Source organism: Mus caroli, unplaced genomic scaffold (assembly GCF_978045245.1).
Source record: "Mus caroli unplaced genomic scaffold, Mus_caroli_1 scaffold_6, whole genome shotgun sequence".
NCBI classification, from domain to species: domain Eukaryota; kingdom Metazoa; phylum Chordata; class Mammalia; order Rodentia; family Muridae; genus Mus; species Mus caroli.
This window is the reverse complement of record NW_028227261.1, coordinates 83,968,728-83,991,571: the sequence shown is the minus strand read 5'-3', so window position 1 is coordinate 83,991,571 and position 22,844 is coordinate 83,968,728. Positions and strand designations below refer to the sequence as shown.

Sequence of the window (22,844 nt, the reverse complement as noted above, 5' to 3'; positions counted from 1 at the left end):
GAGGAAGAATTAAATGGTTGCTCTAACTGCATATAAGTTCAGTGGATTCTCTTTAGGTTTGGTGAATTTAGTTGTGTGATTATTTTTAATGGAAACATTTTTGTAATTATTTTTATAATAAGTCATGTATATGTATATGTACATACACATATATGCCTGTGAATATTAAGGAATGGAATCAGTTAGATACCATCCACCTGCTTGGAGATATTGACTTTTTAAACATAAGGAAATGCATTTGCATCCCTTCTGTGTTTTTATACAGCGGTCCTGAATTTGCTGAATCCTCAGAGAACCACTGTATGTATGTTCCCAAGCATCTTAAAGTTCCCCTCCCCCCAAAGTATTCCACAGCACACCAGAATGCTCCAGAGAACTTCACAGCTCCTCTGCTCCACAGACCATACTTCAGAATCATCACTGTGCCCTTAGAAGTCCATTTCTAGACATATCCTCAGTGCTCTCAGGCTCTTTGCTGTTAAAATTGAGGTCAGTTTTGAAAAGATTCTTGACACTAATTACTGTGCCATTCCAGAAGGTTAGCTCTCTGGAGTGCAGCCTGAAGCTGCTGGGAGGTCACATATTTGAATATCCACTTACTTTGACACCAGGATACTCCTTGTTCCTTTTAGAACACTAGGAAGAAAGTGACCTGCCATTCATTTCACAAATCTGCATTAATTCCTCCCACTTAGTATGTCCCAATTGCTGCCCAGGTATGTGGTCTGCCAATTTACAGCTGTGTTAAGAGCTTATTCAAGTGCTTGATTATACAGCTTTGGAAATGGAAATTTAGTGAGCCCTCAGAGCTGGAGGAGCGGAATCTCCTTCCACTTACTGCAGATCAATAGCCCATCTGAAACCAAAAGCAGACAGGTTTCAGTCGGAAGAAAGGCCAATTCAAGATGTAGCTACTTCTGTGCAATCTGCCTCTTTGTTTAGATTTCTCCAGATTTCTGTGGCATGTGTGGGTATCTGCCTGGTATTGCTATTCTGACACACCTTCTAGGACTGGGATAGAGGATAACCTGTGAGGACAAAGAGAAAGGAAATATGCCCAGAACACTTCACAGGAGCAATTTCCAGAAATCTATTAGTTACAGATAGGAACTGGAGGATGAAATGGATTGCCTACTTATGAATATCTGCATAGAACAAACAAGCGAGCACAGAATCCCAAAAACAAGCACTGTGCTGTTTGCCAAAAGCACCCCATGTCCCATTGAAAAGGCTCTGAACTTTGATGTATGGTACAATCTCCCTTTGAAGTAGGTTGGGTTCCCAATGATATTTTCGTGGTTTTTATTGGGAATAAGAAAAGTGTTTGTGCTGTGAAGTCATGTCAGTACAATAGTTTTAAATTCTTAAGACAGGTTCTTTGCCTGCTTGCTCTCATCTAGCTAGCAAGTCTATTTCTTCACTGGCATTAGAGCCTACTTCTTTGGGATGCAAGCATATACAAAGATCAGACTCATCTGGAACAGCCTTGTGGACTGAACAACTACTGGATTCTTGGAATTTTTGTTCACAGCAAGCCATTGTTGGATAGCTGGACTGCACCTTGTCAGCAAGTCAAGTAGCAAGGATTCAGGAGAGCTTGACACCTTCACAGTAATGGCAGAGAAGCGGCCTCTGGCACTTCTGGGGCCTACAATGTATGGCAAGCTGCCTCGCCTGGAGTCAGACCCAAGGCTGGGACATGACCTGCCCCTTTCTGCTGGCAACCAGGACTCCTGCAATTACAAAGGTGCATACTTCTTCTGCCCCATAGGAGGTAATTTCAAGGCAGGATCTGAACAGTTGGCACCCTGAACCCCATAACCATCCTTGTACCCCACTGATATGGAAGGATCCCCACTCTGAGGTGACAACCTACTGACAAACTGCCTGCTCTACTGCCCTCTCACAGAAGGCTCTGAAAAGATACAAGACTCCAATTAACTGCTTCCCTTCAGTCCCAGGATCATTAGTATCCAGGTCCACCTCTGGTCGCGCCCAAGCCTGTCTACCGGCAGCACTTTGTGTTACAGACTCTCTACTTGTCTTGGAGATGGGGGAACAATGAGACCATGGGATGTTGACTGGACCCTGGTGAGTGGGCCCCTGCTGCCTACTGCTGACCCACCCTGTTCTCTAGCTACAACTCCTGGAAAGGGCAAGTCCCTGGATGGGACGTTTTTGCATAGGCTACCATCTGGGGAACCTGGCAAGGACTCTTCCCTGACTTTTTCCCCATGCCAGGCATTCTTGGAGAAGTATCGAACTATCCAAAGCACAGTTTTCCAGGCTTCCAAGTTCACCAGTCCTTATTCTGGGGATCCCAAGCAAGCAATGTCTGAGGCTCCCTCCAGTCTTTGTCCAGCCCCTAGGACCACCTTGCCAGGATGCAGTGACAGCCCCACTATCTATTGCCCCCACCTCCACAGGCCTTGTCTTGCCCTTCATCTTGTCATCACCCAGAAAAGCTATGTTTCTTTGCTCCCATTGCCACCTCTAGGAGCCCAGAAGGGGTCTGCATACCAAGCTGGGTTGCTGGGAAGCCCCTACCTGAGGCAACAGTCACTCCAGACTCACTACATGCCTCCTCTTAGGATAGACAGTTATCCTTATTCCTCTGCACCCCCTCCCACCACCCTCACCAGGGCTCAAGCTGGAGCCCACTCATGCCCCAAGGTGCCCACTGCACTTTTTCCCCAAACTCTGGGTTTTCCTAATGCCAGGGACGACCTCTCTCTCTATGGGGTCTCCCCAGGACTTGGGGGAACACCACCTTCCCATTCCCAGAACAGTGTACAGCCTGTGCCACAGCCTTGTGCCTTCCAGCTAACATGCAAGCCTTTGCCAGCTAGCCAACCATGCTCTGAGCCCATGAGACCTGCAGAGAAGCCAACACCAGAAACTCAAGAGATGTGGTTGCCCACCTGCAGGAAAAAGCAACTCCAACCCAGGCTCAATGAGTGTCCTGGGGTACCTGTTGTTATCTTAGACAGTTCAGTTCCCCACACCACACCAGCACTGCACCCCTGTGCTAAGGAGCCCCCATCTCTTCCACAGAAGGATACTAGGCAAGGTCTCCCAGCTCTCCACCAATGCCTGTGATTGACAACGTTTTTGTTTTTGTTTTTGTTTTTGTTTTTGTTTGTTTGTTTCGGTCTGGTCCCCTACCGTGACTACCAGGATGTACAGATAACAGAGCATATGGCTGAGCAGGACTCAGTTCCAAGCACCAGAAAGAGCCAAGAGAAAGATTACAAGGGGAACTTACCTGCTCAGGATGGGGCCTCCAGGTCTCACTGCTCTGTTCATGACTTGAGTGTGAAGAAGTCGATGGCAGAGGGTGTCCTTGTCAAGGTTCCTAGACCTGAGGTACATGAAAAGCCCATTGAAGCTGTGGATGGGCCATGTATAGAAAACACAGTGTCAGATGTGACTGGCCTAAAAAAGATGGTCATCGAAATCCCTGAAGTAACTGCAGAAGCCACACCAAGGACCAACTTCCATAGCTCAAGGGTTTTCGTGTTCTGAAAATTCAAGATTTGCCATCCTGTGCGCTAACCTGAAGTTATTGTCCCATCTCCCCCTACCTTGGCTCCTATCCCTGTCCCTGGCCCTGCACAGCCTGCACCCAACCCCTGCCTGTGCCCATGGGACTGCAGATTCTCACTCAGCCTTTGCCAGTGACATGCTTCAACCTGGTCCTGTCTAGCCCACCAGCCATAGCTGTGGCCTTCCCAGCCCAAGCCTCTGTTCTACCTCCATTATCAGCTCCTGCTCCTGCTCCTGCTCCTGCTCCTGCTCCTGCTCCTGCTCCTGCTCCTGCTCCTGCTCCTGCTCCTGCTCCTGCTCCTGCTCCTGCTCCTACTCGAGCCTCAGGCCTTTCTCTACCCTCTGCTCAAGTTCCCACTGCAGCCCCAGTGGACTCCCCAGAACAGCACTTTACAGAGCTGCACAGATCCATCTACGATGCCATCTCAGGCTCTGTAACCCATTCTCCATCTGAGAAACAGTGGGAGTGGCTTGAGACAACTGGGCCATGGAGTCAGGCTGTGTGGCAGGACTGCCAGGGTGTTCAGGGGCTACTAGGCAAACTGCTGTCCCAGATGCAGAAGTTTGTGTGCACACAACAGTGCTCCTTCCCTCATATAGTACGGGCTAGTGCCATCTTTGTGCTCATCCATCTGGTGAAGGAGCGTCTGGCTTCTGTGAACCATGTGCTCCAAGACCACCGTGTGGAACTATGGCCCACCACTCTGTCAGAGGAGCATGCGCTGTGTGAACATGCCCCACAGGGCTGCATGTCACACATGCTGAAGATGCTGGCACTGCATCAGCTGCCTGCCATCTACCCTGACCTGAGGGCCTACAATGGCATGACTGTGTCAGCCGACAGCTGCATGACTTTGACACTGAGGGTAGAACTTTATCCCCATCAGAACTCACAGTGACCAGAGATAAGCCAGAAAGCCAAACCCTGGCTGGGAAGTTGTCAGCCCCCAATGTCTAGAAGCCAGGGAGGAAGCCATCAACACCTGGCCCCGAGAAAGCAGAGACAACCACTGGAGAAGGGTCTTGTATTCCCTCACCTAGGTCCAGTGCCAGCACCAGCCTAGCAGGACCCACCCTGAGTGCCTGCTTCCGCAAACCTGTTAGAAACTTCCTGGCTCAATAGTGTGGCACTGCCTATTTGTAGCCACAAGACCTCTGGAGCAACTCGGCCTTTGCCTCATCCCCAGCGCTTGGGCAGCCAGACCCATCATCCGTAGCATTGTTACCAGTGCTGTGGGGACAGCCAACCATCTGGGACCACTGTGTACCTGTCCTGACATCCAGCTGCCCAGGTCTAGGAGTAGATATGAGGTTGGGCCCATCTAACTGGGCAGAGAGTTCCTGAACTTTTTTCTTGAGGATCTTTGTTAGAAGAGATTTCTTCCCTTGAGGAAAACCTGTGGGCATTGGAGCCAACCCCACCTTGCCTTGAATCCTGAATGTTGTGTCTTGGGCAAACACTTCGCCTCTTATGAGCTCCTTGTTCCCCATTTGTAGAATAAGAAAATACAGCCTACCTCACAAGGGTTGTTGTGGAGATGATGCCTGAAATACAACTACCATGTTTAAAAAAAAAATCTTAAGACAACTTTTTTATCATCAATTTAGCCATGCAATTATAGATTTTATAAAACTTTGCAAAAATTATAATTCATGCCTTTCTGAAATTTTTGCCCAATGCTATGTTATTGTTTAAAGAGGCTGAGACATCACTCAAATGGTTTTCCTGACCATTTCACACAGCAATTCATAGGCACATTGCTGAATCTCTCTTGGAATTAACTCAAGATAACGACACTACTGGCAAGACAGTAGTGTCTAACATCCATGCGGAATAAGACCTAACTTACAAGTCAAAATAATAAATCATACTTTCCACAAAGGTAAACCTTGAAACCATGGCCAAACCTTTCTTTCAAGTTCTTCACAATCCAATAGTTTCCTGGGCCTGTGCTTGTGAGACAGTGGGTCCCTTGTAAGATGATTTGGCATGGATCCCCTGTCAGATGTATTGGCATGGTTACCGTATAAGGTATGTGGTAGAGGTTGTGCTGTGAAGTGGGATAGAATGGCTGTTCTGTGAGGTGGGTTGGAGTAGTTATCTTCTGAGGTGAGGTGGTATGGTAGGTCGGAGTGTTTGAACTGTGGTGTGGGTTGGAGTCTTTTATTAATACCATGTGATAAGACTAAGACTACTACCACAATTTTTGAGAAAAAAAATTAAGCAAGCTTTGTTAAATACTGGTTAGGACAATGGACATTGGCCAGATTCATATCTGGGATTGCCAGAACTTGGAGCCAAATTGTGGTAGTCAGAGGCCTATAAAGACAAAACCCACAATGCTTTTACACTGTTCTCCAATCAGGGACAAACATACATTCTGATGTACTTCCTGTCTACGTACTCCCACCTACATGTGATCAAGAACATTGTGATCATTTGAAGCAACGAACCTTGTGTACAAGAACCAAATCACACAGCTTATTTTCTCACATAAACAACTGTCTCCATCACTCCAGGAAGTTATTCTTGGGCAAGTGGGGCTTACAGGTTTATCTATTCTTAAACAAGTAGGGGTTACAGTTTAAAGACATATTTGTTTTATATCTCGTCAGCAGATTAATTTAAATTTAAAATATAACTTTAACCAGAACAGTTAACCTGCACAGATTTCTGTAAGCAAGGGTTTTGAGTTACTCTGGGCATAAATTGGTGAGACTAGTGGACATAGGAAGGACTATCAGGGATAAGTGGAGGGCAGGAATTAACTGAGAGATTGGGGTTTTCTAAGAAAGTAATTTGAAAAAGCTGAACAATAGGAGACAGTGGAAAGACTCTTGTATGAAAGAAGATCCTTGACCTGGTGTAATGAGAGGGAGGGTGACCAAAGGGGAGCTTACAAGCCATGGGACAGTAGGGGTACTACCACTAACATCAGTAAAGTTGCATCCTCTTGCTGATATATCTAGGTTTGGAAAGAGAGATAACACGGGTGAAGGTGGGACCTCTCATTTTTCTTGAAATTCTTAGAATCATTCCCCAATTTTCAGTAGTATATAGGATAAAGGTTTGGTCAAGATCAGGGATAGCTAGGGCAAAGGTCTGTTGAAGTGTATCTTAGAAGTGAAACAATCAGCCGGGCATGGTGGCGCACACCTTAAATCCCAGCACTCAGGAGGCAGAGGCAGGCAGATTTCTGAGTTCAAGGCCAGCCTGGTCTACAAAGTGAGCTCCAGAACAGCCATGACTATACAGAGAAACCCTGTCTCAGAAAAAAAAAAGTGAGACAATCAGGCATGATAAACTTAATAGGCTCTAGAGGTTCAGTTAGGGGGGATGTTAGGTACTTCATAGAGGAGGTGAACAAGAATAGAAAAGTTAGGAATAAAAAAAGGTTCTAAGGTGTTATGCAGGCCAAAGAAGAAGAAAATCTCTTCCTTGGTTCTTGGAGGTATGAGTGACTGCAGGTACTGTTTGTGATCAAGAGTTCATGATTATTCAGGGATAGCAGAAAAATCTAAGTACTTGATCTGAGAGACAGAAATTTTAATTTTGGAAGGGAAGACTTTGGATCTTTTGTATCCTAAAAACTTGAGAAGCTGCACAGTGTATTATGCCAGCAAAAGTAAAAAGCTTCAGAGTAGGACATCTAACGCTGTATTTAGTTGCTGGAGGACACATCTAGGGAGAAGAGGTCAGTGGCTAGAGCCTGGACACACACAAAAAGGAGCTGTCTCACAATCTCCAAAGCAGGACAGTCCAAGTAAGTTGTACCCATGTTAGGATTCCACCAGGTAAAAAGATCCTGTGAATCTGAGTATGCAGTATCCTTAAGGACTAGAAGCAAGGCACAAGAGGTAGAAGAGGGAATCGGAGAGAATAGAGTATAAGCATTAGGGGCTACCAGGTTAATAGGAATGACAGCTGTATTAATAACCCCGAGGTCCTGGACTATGTGATAAGAACAATAAGGCTTTAGTATTGGCAGGACAGGGATATTATATAGTAAATGAGTGCACTTGAGAATACCTTTATCAAGAAAGCTCCATATGATAGATTTTAAGCCTTATCTATGTTTTAGAGGAATATGGTATTGAGAACAATAGGGAAAGAAGGTTAAATCTCAGAGTAGCAGTTTATTGAAGGAGAGGAAAAAATGTTGTGAGGCAACTGAGTGAGATCAAGTGCCCCACATTTTTGGCTTAACAAAGGAGTCTAATAGGGGTAGGGGGTATCACTAATGCCAGTATGGAGGCTAGGAGAAGAGGAAAAGTTCCAGAGGGGTTGGTTGAAAAAAAAGAAAAAGTATAAATTATTGTTTATTAAACTTTATATGCCCCAGTACAGGGGAATGCCAGGGCCAAGGGGTGGGGGTGGGTGGGTGGGGGACTGGTGGGGGGGAGTGTATTGGGGACTTTTTGGATAGCATTGGAAATGTAATTGAGGAAAATACCTAATTTTTTAAAAAAAAAATTATTGAAGACCCAGAAATGAGCCCACACATCTACAACAGTCCCTTGATCTTTGACAAAGGAGATAAAACAATCCAGTGGGATAAAAAGACAGTATTTTCAACAAATGGTGCTGGTTCAACTGGCAGTCAACATGTAGAAGAATGCAAATTGATCCATTCTTATCTCCCTGTACAAAGATCAAGCCCAAGTGGATCAAGGACCTCCATACACTGAATCTAATAGAAGAGAAAGTGGGGAAAAGCCTTGAGCACATGGGCACAGGGGAAAAGTTCCTGAAAAGAACACCAATGGTTTATGCCCTAAGATCAAGAATTGACAAATGGGACCTCATAAAATTTTGAAGCTTCTGTAAGGCAAGGGACACTCTCAATAGGACAAAATATCAAGCAGCACACTGGGAAAAGATCTTTACCAATCCTACATCTGATGGAGGGCTAAAATCCAATATATATAAAGAACTCAAGAAGTTAGACTCCAGACAACCAAATAACCCTATTAAAAAATGGAGCTAAAGGGATCTGCAACCCTATAGTTGGAACAACATGATGAACTAACCAGTACCCCGGAGCTCTTGTCTCTAGCTGCATATGTATCAAAAGATGGCCTAGTCGGCCATCACTGGAAAGAGAGGCCCATTGGACTTGCAAACTTTATATGCTCCAATATAGGGGAATGCCAGGGCCAAAAGAATGGGAATGGGTGGGTAGGGAAGTGGGGGGGTATGGGGGACTTTAGGGATAGCATTGGAAATGTAATTGAGGAAAATATGTAAAAAAAAAAAGAAAAAAGAAAAAAGAAAAAAAATGGGGAACAGAGCTAAGCAGAAAATTCTCAACTAAAGAAACTCGAAGGGTTGAAAAGTCCTAAAGAAATGTTCAACATCCTTAGTCATCAGGGAAATGCAAATCAAAACCACCCTGAGATTCCACCTCTCACCAGTCAGAATGGCTAAGATGAAAAACTCAGGTGACAGCAGATGCTAGTGAGGGTGTGGAGAAACAGGAACATTCCTCCATTGCTGGTGGGTTTGCAAACTGATACAACCACTCTGGAAATAAGTCTGGTGGTTCATCAGAAAATTGGGCATAGTACTACCTGAGGACCCAGCTATACCACTCCTGGGCATATATCCAGAAAATGCTCCAACATTTAATAAGGACACATGCTCCACAATGTTCATCATAGCCATATTTCTAGTAGCCAGAAGCTGGAAACAACCCAGATGTCCCTCAACAGAGGAATGGATACAGAAAATATGGTACATTTACAGAATAAAATACTACTCAGCTATTAAAAACAATAACTTCATGAAATTTGCAGGCAAATGGATTGAACTTGAAAATATCATCCTGAGTAAGGTAACTTAGTCACAAAAGAACAAACACTGTATGTACTCACTGGTAAGTGTATATTATCCCCAAAGTTCAGCATACCCAAGATTCAATTCACAGACCATATGAACCCTAAGAAGAAGGAAGATGAAAATGTGGGTGCTTCAGTGTTTTCCAGAAGGCTAAACAAAATACTCAGAGGAGGAAATATGGAGACAAAGTGTGGGACAGAGACTGAAGTAAAGGCCATCCAGAGACTGCCCTACCTGGGCATCCATACCATATACAGCCATCAAACCAGGATGTTATTGTGGATGCTGGGAAGTGGTTGCTGATAGAAACCTGACATGGCTGTCACCTGAGAGGCTCTGCCAGAGCCTGAGAAAGACAGAGAGGGAAGCTTGCTGCAAACCAATGGACTGAGCTCAGTGGTCCCCAATGGAGAAGGGACCAAAGGAGTTGAGGGATTTTGCAGCCCCATGGAGGGAGCAACAGTTTCAACAGGCCAGATCCCCCGGAGCTCCCAGGGACTGGACCATTAACCAAAAAATACATATGGATCTGCCCATGACTATAGATGTGGCCATGTTACATATGTGGCAGAAAATGGCCTTCATAGACATCAATGGGAGGAAAGGACCTTAGGCCTAATTGTGTTCGATGTCCCAGTGTAGGGAAATGCCAGGGCAGGAGGACAGGAATGGGTGGGTGGGTGGGGGGAGCGCCTGCCTTAATAGAGGCAGGGGGAGGGAGGATGGGATTGGGTGTTTTCAAAGGGGAGACCTGGGAAGGGGAAAATATTTGAAATGTAAATAAAGAAAATATCCAATAAAAACCTTATTTATTTGCATTCCAAATGTTGCCCCACTTCCTGGTCCCCCCTTCCAGAGTTCTTCACCCCATCCATCCACCACCATTTCTGAAAGGAGAAAACTATAACTTAACCATGATATCTTTACCCAAAACTGGACATAGGCAACTATGTGTAATGAAGAAGGAGTGAGCTATCAGACGGCCCTAGAGAGAGCAGAGGAGTTGACCTGTAGCACTTGGATGGTAGGGCTGACTATCAATACCCATCACAAGGATCTATGTGAATTTATTAAAACTGACAGACATATCAACAACCTGGTCACCCTAGGTTCCTCCATGATGATCTTGATTTCCTTCGGGAAAGAGGATGCAGCACAGCATCAGTCTTTGGCTGCCAGGCCCAGAATATATTATAGACTTTTCTATAGAGAAGGAACTGGCTTATCTTATCTAACCAAATTCAAACAATCAACTCTGCAGTATCCTGCTTGTCCACAGTTCGGAAGGGTCATGGTGGCTGTGGAAGTGAAGGGCAGTCTTTTGTCCAGTGACTAGATTTGCCACATTTGAAGAATGCTGCAGTTGGAATTCTTCTGTGCCCCACCATCTTCTTTGGAAGAGATCTAAGGGCAGCTGCCAAGAGCTGTCACAGGAAGCTTTATATATCTTTACCTACTCCTCCCTTCCATTAATCACTTTAAATGCCATATTAAACAGGTATTTCTGGAACGTTTGAGGATCATAATCTAGCACTTTAACTTTTTTTCCCCAATATCAGAAACTAACTGGAAGAGAAAGTGAGAGTTGATAAAAAGTATGCCCTCTTGAGACTTTGAATCTGGCTTTGTATACTGAAGGACGGCTTCTGTAAGGTGGGCAAAGAACACAAAAAGGATTTTCATCTGGTCTTTGGGTGATGGCCTCTCTCAATTTGTCAAAATTGATTAAAATATGAGATGCCTTCCAGAGGCCAGTCAGGAAACAAATAACACTTTTTATCTCAGTCTAATCTGCCCAGGGACTGTTTCTCATCATTGTCCTGGTTGTTCCATTCGGGATCTCCCTGGAAACTGTGTCTGCCTCAACTGTACAAAAATTGTCCATGCAATGGACCTCATGTGTATGGGGGATAGACCCTCTCCTTCTTCTCAGGAGTGAGAGTAGAGGAAAAAATAATATACAGTTCATGCCAAGTGATGTTATAGGTTTGAATAAGACACCTGAACTCTTTAGTGATGTTAGAAGGGTCAACAGAGAAAGAAGGCAGGTGCTTTTCTATCTGAAGGAGGTCAGCATTGGAAAAGGCACATATACATGAAAGGGACCAATAGAGCCTGCCACTTCTCTTACGGGGAAAAGACCATCAGTGCAGAAGCAGTTATGAGGTGGGGAAGATGATGTAGAAAGTATACTCTAGGTCAAGTTAATGTTAAGGCAGTGAGTTGGCTGAGAGGGTACCAGAAAATGAGTTTGATTTTAAGGAAACAGCTTAGTTTGAGAAGGTGGCCAGGGTGGGGCCAAATCCTGTAAATCAAAGACCAAAAGAGTAGAAGCAGAGGAATCCAGATTCCTCTGGTCAGCATCAGGAGAGAATCTGACTTTTTCCAGAATAAACAAAAACAAAAACTGGTGAGCATGGCATAAAGTACAGTGGGAAGAGTGAGAATAGAGAGCAAAGAAAGCCCACACATAGGCAAACTCAGTCCAGTTGTCCATGAATTGGCAGTGTTTGTCAAGATCAGTGGGGATTTGGTAGTCAAATGTGGTACTCTTTGGCCATTGAGACTGCTTGTCAGTCTCAAGTGTGTGTCCAGGCTTGTTACAATTAAAAAATTGTGCCATAAGGGCTAATGATATTGCTAAGTCTAAGGTTCTTTCACAATCTGAGTAGATAATCAAGTCGATTGGATGAGTTGGGTTTTTTGTGGCAAGTGCCCATAGTCAAAGAGTGAGAGAGGTACATAGGGGTGTGAAGAGGATTATTAAGTTCCCTCTGCAAAGGCAGTAGAGGTGGGTAAGTGAAATGACTAGAATTTCAATCCAAGTATTCCCTAAGCAGACTGAGACTTGTCAGAAAGAAGTGTCCTACAACACAGAATGGTATCACTTTCTATGTGATGGGGGCCCAGTAGGGCAAGAGGAGGCTTCCTGGTACACAGGGGTGGCTTTCATAGAAAAAGTAGATAAAGCAGGGAGCTCTGTAATGGAACTTACCCAGTAGAAAGGGAAATATAAGTGGTTAGATAAGGTAGAGGAGAAAATAGCTGAAAAAAATGCATGGGGGATGGAAGAGGCTTTTGGAAAAGGTAGAGGAAGAGGAGTGTCTTAGTAGAGTTACCCACCTAGTTGGTCCCCAATAAAGCATACATGGCCACATGGTGGGCATCCCAAAAGGGCATAGAAAGGAGATGTCCATGTTGTGGATAGGCCAAAAGAACACAGAAGAGACATAGGACACCTACCAAGTAAGTGAGGAGAGACAGATATTAAGAAAATGTTGAGGAGCTGGACTCTAAGATTTGAAGAGAAATATGTTGGGTGGTACAAGCTAGCACTGGCAATCAATCCTCGCCCAAGAAGGCAGAATGGGCAGGTAGGTTCATCTAGGAAAGGATGAGCACCTTATAAAGGGAGCTTGTTTGTAACTCTCCCCAGTTTTAGAAGCAGATGAATGAAAACAGAAATAATAAGGAAAGGAAAGTACACCACTACTCCTAGGTATAGTGGAGGAGAATGTTTGTTGAGGGTTTAGATTTTTCAAAACCTACTTTTAATAAGGGTTCTTAAATGCTTTATCCTCCCTTCTAGCCCACCATCCATGAGAAGTAATGGAAAAAGAAAGGTTGATAGAGCAAAGGAGAGTGTGAACCTGTTTAGACAAAGTTCTTCTGAGCACATTCTATCTGTGTTGTCAGGATATCAGCAGTTCTGTTCAAAAGAATCAGCACAGGCGGCTTGATCCACTCCCAAATACTGTTCATGTATCAGCAACTGCAGGTCAATCCAGAAGAAAACAAGAGGCTCTGCCAATTGGCCTAAGTCTGCAAAAGTGGCAAGAAGCCACCAGAACACCACCAGAAGTTTTTGTTTTGTTTTGTTTTGTTTGTTTTTTGTTTTTTTGGTGTGTTTCTGTCTATGAAGTCATGACAAACAATGTCCAACAAAGATTGGCCAGGCGAACAAATACCATACAGCATCATCAGTGAAGACCAGTGTTAGCCATGCCCAACAACAGCCAGCAAAGAATGTTAAGGTATACCAATAACACACAACAATCTCTACCATCTGTTGGGTTATATTTATACCTTTTCTAAACATCATGTGTTCTCTCAAGTGTCTACTCTAGCAAAACAGCACATGCCCCTTTTCCAGACTGTTTCCAGAAAATCACCATACTGTGTGTCTGTTGTCAGGAAAAGATCTCCCAACATGTCTGCTTCAACAATAGAAAAAAAAAAAATCACATGACACAACTGAGCCTCAAAAGAGTCCAAATACTTCCACTTCAATTTATTATAGGTACATATGAGAACACAGCCAGAAACAGACACTCTGGGAAAGTCCAGAGTGGTCATGACCCTGAACCATGTGGGAGAGGGAGAGGGGAATAGACAAAGGAGAGAGGTGAAACAGGTATAGCATCCAGGATCCAAAAGGTATAAAAAGGGATAGTGATGTCTATATTATACAAGAAAGAGCCTCTTCCAGAAGGGCTGCCCAGCCCCTGGGCTGGAGAGTTCAATATAGAGAGTGGGGTATGCAAGCCACACCCTGTAACAGGTAAGGACTGAAGGACCCTAAGAGGACCCCGAGTCCAGACCTGCTTTGTTTTATTAAATAGGTACCTCAGCTATTTGTTCCAGGTATGAAACTTAACAGCCAAACATGTGAACAAATTACATCACAATTTCCTGACCAACAATGACTTTCTCTGCATTCATTTTTAGCATATCAAACTTTTCTCATGATTCTGTACTAGATCTTTTCTTGTTTGCCAGATATGTGTCATCATCCAGGGTAATGGCATAAGCACTGTGGAATGTGTCAGGGCCTTGCTAGCCTGGGCTTCTCAATATTGCTCAAAGTAGACATCATGTCACCAAATAGGATTCACGTGTTAAGATTTCACAGGTCCTAACCTTTGTCTGATAAAACACTAGGTTTATCTGAATGATGACACAAGGTTTGGATTCATTTTCTTTTGAAACTTGCTATCATAGAGACGTTAAATCATTATCTCTAAATAGGCATTTTATTCAGTTACTGTATGTTAAAAGTAAGAATGTCTTCAACTGAATCCCTGATACCAGGAACTCTGAAGTCTAGAGCAGAGTACAGAGGTGGAGGACTCAAACTCTACAATGTCCAAAAAGAGCACTTTTACTGACATTGCATACTCAAACACATTGCCTTTATTATGACACATGTTCTTTGAATGCTTTATCAGGTCTTTGAGCAAAATGGCCTATGTTCTATAGTTTTCATATGGCTGTACAGGATAAAAGAAAATGCTTTTCATTAGAAACTATAGTTCCATACAAATCTATTTTGAAAGGGATTTGTATTCCAAATGATAAGCCATATATCCAAGATGGCTCAATAAATACCTGTTCAATTATTGGAATTCTATCAAAAGAAGGGCTCACCAAAGAAAATGATTTTATCAAGAACTGCACTGGGGGCTTTCCTGCTATTAAGCATAGTGGCAAATACTTGGTTTGAAAGGAGAGTTTTGCCTTAGCTGTGAACACAGTCCTTGCTCTCCATATCAGCAAGGGTACAGCAGCAAATTTAGTGAAATCATGATGGCTATTAACACAGATGACCTATAAAGCTGATATTTCTGATGTCAACTCACAAGCCTAATTTAACTATTCAGTCAATAAAATGTCTCTAGAAGTATCCTAAGTACAATGGAGATCATTACAAGTCCAAGTGCTTTTTTAAAATTGCATGCGATTTGCATAATATTTGAACCAATGACTTCATTGTCTTTAATATGTGCAACATTGAAGATGTAAAAGTCTATATTTAATGACAACAACAAAAAAGTTTTATTATATTTTATCAGTTCTTTCAAGAAAATGGAAAAGATTCTGACATGTGGGGAATATTGGGACCCATCTGGCTCTTTTTTGTTCCCTCAGCTATCCTGGCAGATTTGGAATCCAAAAAACTCAACTATAATCTAATACAACTGTACCTCTTTTCTTACATTGTTCTGACTGTCCTACAAACACACCATCAAGTTCTTCTTTGGCATTGATAAACTAAGTATAGGAACAGTTACAAAGTTAATAGAATGTGACACTCGCCATCCCTGAAATCATCCATGTTCTGAAATATATAAAACCCTACTATTTGCACATTAGAAACACAGTGTCTCATATATTTACTAGAAGAGTGAGAATGTTCTTACCCTTGAAGATCACACATTTGAAGATCAGGCTAGAGGAGGATATGAAGGATACCATGCCAGCTGACCAATGAGTAGAAGAAGCTTTTGATCTAAAAGATGGGGAAGGGGGCTCTGAGATGGACTGGGAGGTACAGTTCGATTAAAAGTGCTTGTCTAGCATGCATAAGGCCTCAATGTCACACATGCATGAGTGTTTTTACACAGACACATACACACACAGAGAGAGAGAGAGAGAGAGAGAGAGAGAGAGAGAGAGAGAGAGAGAGAGAGAGAGAGATGGATGAAGAGACAATGATTGGCCTAGAAAGAGAACAGAGGAAAAGAAAGGAACAGAGAAGAGAAACAGGACTCATCACACTACTTCACATGTGATTTCTAATGTACTGCACTAAAGCCCCACCACTACTACCAAAGGACAATTAAATTATACTAAGGAAAATGTCATTGATGTTCATTATGTACCTTATGCACAAATAAAAATATGTTAGTGTGCACTAAGAAATCTGTAGTACAATTCACAACGATTACTACAGGCACATTCAAAATTTACTGTTTCAGAATGACAAGTGACCTGGCCATAGTTGTGTAAACATGTAGTGACAGCTCTTGTAAGGCTGATACAAAAGCATTGTTGTAATACAACATTGTTGTAATACCAACCCCAGTTAGAGACAAAGGAATGAACTGATCATACAGGATTATGAAAATGGATATGGTCCAATGAAACAGAAAGGTTGTCTACAAAGACTTGATTCACAACTATGAATTATGCATGAAAAACACAAAATGCTTGCTTACTGAATTTATTACAAATCAGAGTTGATGATCAATAGGTTGTATGGAAAAAACAAAACAGACATCATAGTCAAAATCTATGCCCATGGATATTGCTCTTCCCTCTAGGAACAAGCCCATGGCTGTTAGCAGAGCAAGAAGAGAACACATTCAGACTCTGTCAATAAATGGCCCCTATTGTCTACTTGAAGTTGAAGTAGAGGCCATAGGTTGTTTAAAAAGCTATTGCTCTAGAAATATCATAGACGCAATAACTGCAAGTATGGTTTAAGTATGTTCCTAGACAGGCCAAATGGAATGCAACTAAATAAAAAAATAGAAAATTGTAAAAGTATTTATTTCCCACAAGCAAATAACCAAAAGATAAATTCATGAGTGTTTGAAAGGCTTCCTTCCCTTGTTGGAAAAATCCAGATGTCCTACTTGGTTTTAACTGTAAACTTCACAAGGCCTAAAGTCACATGTGAAGGGAGTCTCAGTGGAGAGACTGCCTACATCAGATTAGCCAGAAGATATGCCTGTGGGGTATTTTTCTGATTGTTATTTGATATCAATGATGAACTGTCACCTGGAAATATAAACTAAATAAACTTTCTTCCCACAATTGCATTAGGTCAGAATATTTTATCACAGCAATATAAATTAAAGTAGACTACTGTATATAAGATACTAAGATACTTGTATCTAGGAAAGTATTCCATACATAGGATTCTCACATAGTGGTTTTTATTGTCGGGAAAGTTAGCTTCTACCCTGCCTTGGTTACATGAGTTCTACCACTAAAGTGGCCATCTCTGATTCTTTCATGCAAAATGCTATTGGAAAGCTCTTAAAGCACTGAGAGTAAGGATTCACTTTTGAGTTTGTTTAAAAATATTTACACATGGTAGGCTTCTCTGATGGTTCTTTTTCAAAGAGGTTATAGGGGAATCAAACTGTAAACCTCATGTCTTATTAATACGGAAGGTCATCGATATCTATCAGAGATAATGATGTTATTGTCAGTAGCTATGCTGAGTTGGTTAAATATGCAGCTCAGTATATCAAAAATAATTCAAATTATAAATTTAATAAGATCCTGTGTTTTCTTATTTCAGGTATTTAAAGTTTACACTCAGACAAGTATGTATACACTCTCCTGGAATTATCTGATAGAGGATGATTTTTATCTGTAAACATTTTTAAGTGAGTAGGATTACAAAGGTTAAATGATATTTATGTAGATTGTGCATATCATTGGCATAAAAAAGTTAGGTAACTACTTATAAGACAAGTTTGAGAAGGGGAGATTTGCAAAGATGAAATTCTAAGGCTATGTCTGATAATTTAAAACTTTCTAAATAGTTAGAAAACTTTCTATTCCATTTTTTCTCCCTCATCTGTCCTTTCTCAATAGAATATCATTATATAGCTCAACCTTATATCAAGCTTGTAGTCCACTACCTTAGACTACAAAGTGGCAGTATTATAAATGTTCACCTCCACGCTGACCTTCTCTCAATTAAGCAATACTTCAGTTAGCCATCACAATAAAATTGTCCATCTTGATTTATATGTGAGATGACTTATCCAGAGCTACCCAGTTAACAAGTCACAAAATCCCAACTTCTATATAACAATTTCTATATAACCTCATAATACATTCAAACACATTATGTAAAGCCCAATGCACACTAGAAGTACTCTGGCTCAGAACATATGAAAGTATTTATTTCTTATCTTATAAATAGGAATAAAAATTTTAGTAATGTTATAGTTTAGTAATGTTATATCTATGTTTAGTAATGTTATATCTAACAAGAATAATATGTTAGAGTTAACCAGAAAAATGAATTCAATAAGAGATAAACAGACATACTAGATGATAGGTTATAATTTTTATAAATAGATTATGATGTTAGATAAATAGGTAGACATATGATTGGTAGATAGATAGATAGATAGATAGATAGATAGATAGATAGATAGGTAGATAGATGACAAATAAATAAATACATACATACATACATACATACATACATACATAGTTAGATAAATAGATAGATACATAGACATATGGATAGTTGATGGATAGAGAATACTTATATTTTATGAGTTACTTTTGTTGTTTTGATGAAATATGACGACCAAAAGCAATTTTAGAAAGTTTATTTTGATTTATAACTCCAGAGGGCTGAATGTACAGAATGGCAGGGAAGATATGGTGACAGGAGCAGGAAATTGAGCAATCACACCTCAACTTAGGAAACAAAACACTTAGGAAATAAAACAAAGGGAAATGGAAGTAGGATGATCCAATAGACTTTGAAAGCTCATCGCCAGTAAGATACCTCTGCCAATAATGCTCTACATTTAAAATCTCCATAGTCTCTCCAAATAGCAAATTCAACTGCATTATAATGTTCAAATACAGGAGGGAATGGGGAGAATTCCTATTCCCAGCCACCATACATCCATACATGCACAGGAGAAATTTTATTATGAGATTATCTCTCAAAATTATGGATGTCCTATGCAAGCTGAAGCACCAGGTCAGTATTGATATTCCCAGTCCAAAGCTTGATAACTAGAATGTGATGGTGTAACTTAAAATTCAATGTCAAAGGCCTTGAGATTAATCATCAGTCAGTAATCTATTCTTTTTAAAACTGTGTAGTATTACATTATATGGCTAAGCTATAATTTGTTTATTCATTTACTATTGGATATTTGTGTTCCTTTCAGCTTGATCTTCTCTAAATGTACTTTATTTTCATTTAAATGTAATTTTTATAAGCATACTATATTGGTGAGTTCTCTAATCACTATCGCATAATGCTGCCCCTCACCACGAAAAAAAGCCATTGGAAGTGATTTTTTTAAAATTTGTTTTCTATTTGTGTATATGTGTTTGATTATCTGGGATTAGAAGATGACATTGTATCCCTTAGAACGGGAGTTTCAGGTGGTTGTGAGTCATCCTATGTGGATGATAGGAACCCAGCTCAGGTCCTCAGAAAGAGTAGTGTGTGCTTTTAACCATTGAGCAATCTCTCCAGCCTAAGAGGAAAGACTTATTTAGCTCATGGTTTCAAAGTTTCATCCATCATGTCAGGAAACTATGAAAAAAGTGAACTTGACAGCTAGAAAACAAGGAGAAAAATGCCAACATTCCCAGACTTCCTCTTTCTGCCTATGTATTCTGTGTCAGCCTCCAACCTACTATGTGTCACTGTCAATGTCCAGTGTCTTTCTTTCACCCTTAACTAGTTCTCTGTAGAAACATCCTCATAGACGTTCCAAAAGGCATATTTGACTATCTAACTTACTTGAACTAATCATTTTAACAAAGGAGGGTAAACAGATAGTGCTTTTTTTTTCTTCTAGAATGTATTCAGAAGCACACTGGGAGAAGCATGTGGCAGCAATAATTCAGCCATATAACAAACTGCTAGGTCTTCATAGTGGTCATCATCTTACATGCCTATTGGTGAAGGATGAGATTTCTAGTTCCTGTGTATCCTTCTCATCAGTTAGTATAATTTGTGATATAACAGTTGGTATAACCTTTACATAGTACATGATGAAATCTTTCTTTAGGCTACTTTGGGGGTCTTTAATTTTTTAATGTGGCATCAAAAGACTGGTTATTCTTCTATTAATCACTTCCCATTACTGAAACAAGGGCCTTCTGAATGAGCTATTCCAATGTTAGTGGACCATGGAGTGATCTTTTCTAGCTGTTGAATATTGTTGGAATTTCCAGCACTAATGGTTTTACCTTGTTCAAGCCATCTTGGTTCTTTCATGGGCCTCTATTACTCTTGTGCACATATGACTATTGCACTCAGCCAACTGCTTCTGTGATGGGGGAGACCTATGCAAACCCATATTCTTCACCCTGTGCAGCACACTAGTATGTTGAACTTTGCTGTCTTCATTGCTCACAACCACCTATATTCCAACCCCACCTCTTACCCTCCCATCTAGAAATCCCCAAGGCAGTCAACTGGGACTTTTGTACCATTTGCCTTTTCTGTTTCCTGTCTTGTGGTGGCCACTACCCTTGAAATCTATGATTTTCTTTCTGAGTTCTTCCTTTCTATTGTCTTAAGAAGGAAAATAAAATTGATCCTCACTATTTCTCTGTGGTGAATTGCAGGCTGGTCTCCAGTCAAGCTGAGGTCTGAACCCTAATGGTCATAATTCACCTACATGACATGGTAGGTGTTCCCTCATGCTCCTGGAACTCCGTCCTCTGCCTAAGGTACCATCTCTCACAGCCCCCACAAGAGAAGCATGGTCAGTAGTCACATAAGCAATGGCCCAAGCTTCTGACCTTCAAGCTAAACTCCTGCCCAGCTACCAAGCAACAGTGAAGACCATAAAAAGGGGTGCTCAGCCCCCACCTCGCTCTCTCACCCCTTTGTCCTCTCACCTCTCTCTTTTCTCTATCCTCTTCCCCTTCTCTTTGACTTCTTCTTTTCTCTCCTCTATCCTTTCTTTTTCTCTCTCTCTAGCCTATCCTCTTCCTCCTCTCTCTCTCTCTCTCTCTCTCTCTCTCTCTCTCTCTCTCTCTCTCTCTCTCTCTCTCTCTTTCACCTTCTCTCTTTCCTCTGCATTTCTATAATAAAGCTCTTAAACCTTAGAATCTCTGCTCTGCTCCTTCAAGTTCCACTGCGCACTCTGGTTAGTTTTGGGAACTTCTTCCCCTATTCCCTCTCTCCCACAACCCTGGTGGTTTTAGCAAAGTGGCTTGATGGGGGTGGGGGTGGGGGGTGGCAGCCAGGGCTGTGCCTTGGCCACCCCGTGAAGAGTGGGACAGAGGAATGCCCACCCAGAGATGAGTGGATAGATGCATGGGCATCTTTTTCCTATCCCACTTCTCCCTACCCCGCCCTGGCCTCCCTCTTTATTTTGATCACAACATTTCTCCTTTGCAGACATAAGAGAGCTTCATCCACTTTTTGACAATTTTTATCAGTTCAGGACATGTAGACTCACTCCTATTTTGGAAAGCAAGAATTAGACTCTCTAATTTTCCTAGTTATTCAACTAAAACAAAGAACATTTATTTTAGTTTGTAGCATGTTATTATTTGTACAGTTAACAGCTCCAGTTTTGTTTGAATAAGCTTCTCAAACTATCTTCTGCATCCTTTTCTCCTTTCCACTTGCAAGGGATAATTGTTATATAGACAATATTTGAGTGTTTTACATGCAGTTTGTTAATGACTTCCCGAGCCACCCTCATTCAGGTCCTATATCTGTAATTGGGGGGGGGGGGGGCTGCTGATGACCATCTAGGAGATTAGCAAACTAGTTTCCTGAGATGAAGAATGACTTGAATGTCTGGAATGACAGAATGTGGACATTCAGAGAATGGAAAAGTAACAGCTTTATTTCCCCACGTAATGGGGCCTAAGGCTGGGAGTCTACTCAGTGAGTGCCAGCTCCTGTATATTTTAAGGGAACTGAATCCTCTTAGTTCTTCCAATTGTCTCTTTAGGTACCCTACCCACTAGTTCCTCTCTCCCATTTTCCTCCAAGTCTTAAGGCACTGAGAAGCCATCATCTGAGGAAATTCACTTTCACTTTTATTGTTTACCTATGTCCCTCTAAGTCTCCTTTATATCCATGGTAATTGTAAAGAAGTTGCCAGGCTGAAATCACCTCAAATTTGATAAATTTTGAGGAATTATTTATTTAAATTTAGATATGAATGTTATAAAAAGTTAATTTGTGAAATGGAAAAGTATCCAGACACAGTAAACTGAATACAACCTAACCTGTTCATTTTCTCATTGATGGCTTACAGGACTCACTAAACGTAATGATTAATATTGATCATCAAAACACCTGGGAGACAAGCCTCCTGCAGACCTGTGCAGGGTTATATAGATTAGGTAGCCTCTGGCCTGTGAGAAACATTCTTTATTAGGTTAATTGAAGTGATAAGATCTAACTGGGCTGCTCCCTTCACTGGGCTTCGCTTCTGGACTCCATAAGCTGTCTGAAGATTCTGCAGTCCCAACTCTTTCACCATGGTATATTCTAACATCAAAATGTGATACAGACCAAACCATTTGTATGTTAGATTGTCTTTGCTGGGATGTTGTATAATAATAGGGAAAGTGGTTAATACTATGTTCCTGAACTTCCAGAAATCAAGATAGACTCAACAGGAAAGAATTTTAAAATAAAATAGTAAAGTATGATGAAATAATAGAATTCCTTGCTTTTCAAATACTACTGGACAGCCATTCAGGAAAAATAAGATGCAGTGTATTGAAGAACCTCAGAGACTTGTTATTACAATATCCCCATTTGCTGCTACAGTGCCCATAAAATAATAAGAATAAGGTATGTATTGATTTCAATTATCTCCTTTCCAGTAAAATGAAGGGGGCTGCATAACAAAATTAAGTCTGCCAGTTAGAAAATTCTATTAAATTTAATTTAGCTATAAAAACAAACCATAGGAAT

At 41.5% G+C, this 22,844-nt stretch overlaps 1 pseudogene; it reads left to right on the top strand.

The window, feature by feature from the left end:
- The first annotated feature begins 1,614 nt into the window (after positions 1-1,614).
- LOC110293336 (uncharacterized protein C15orf39 homolog pseudogene) lies at positions 1,615-4,763 on the top strand (annotated as a pseudogene).
- Positions 4,764-22,844: the final 18,081 nt, after the last annotated feature.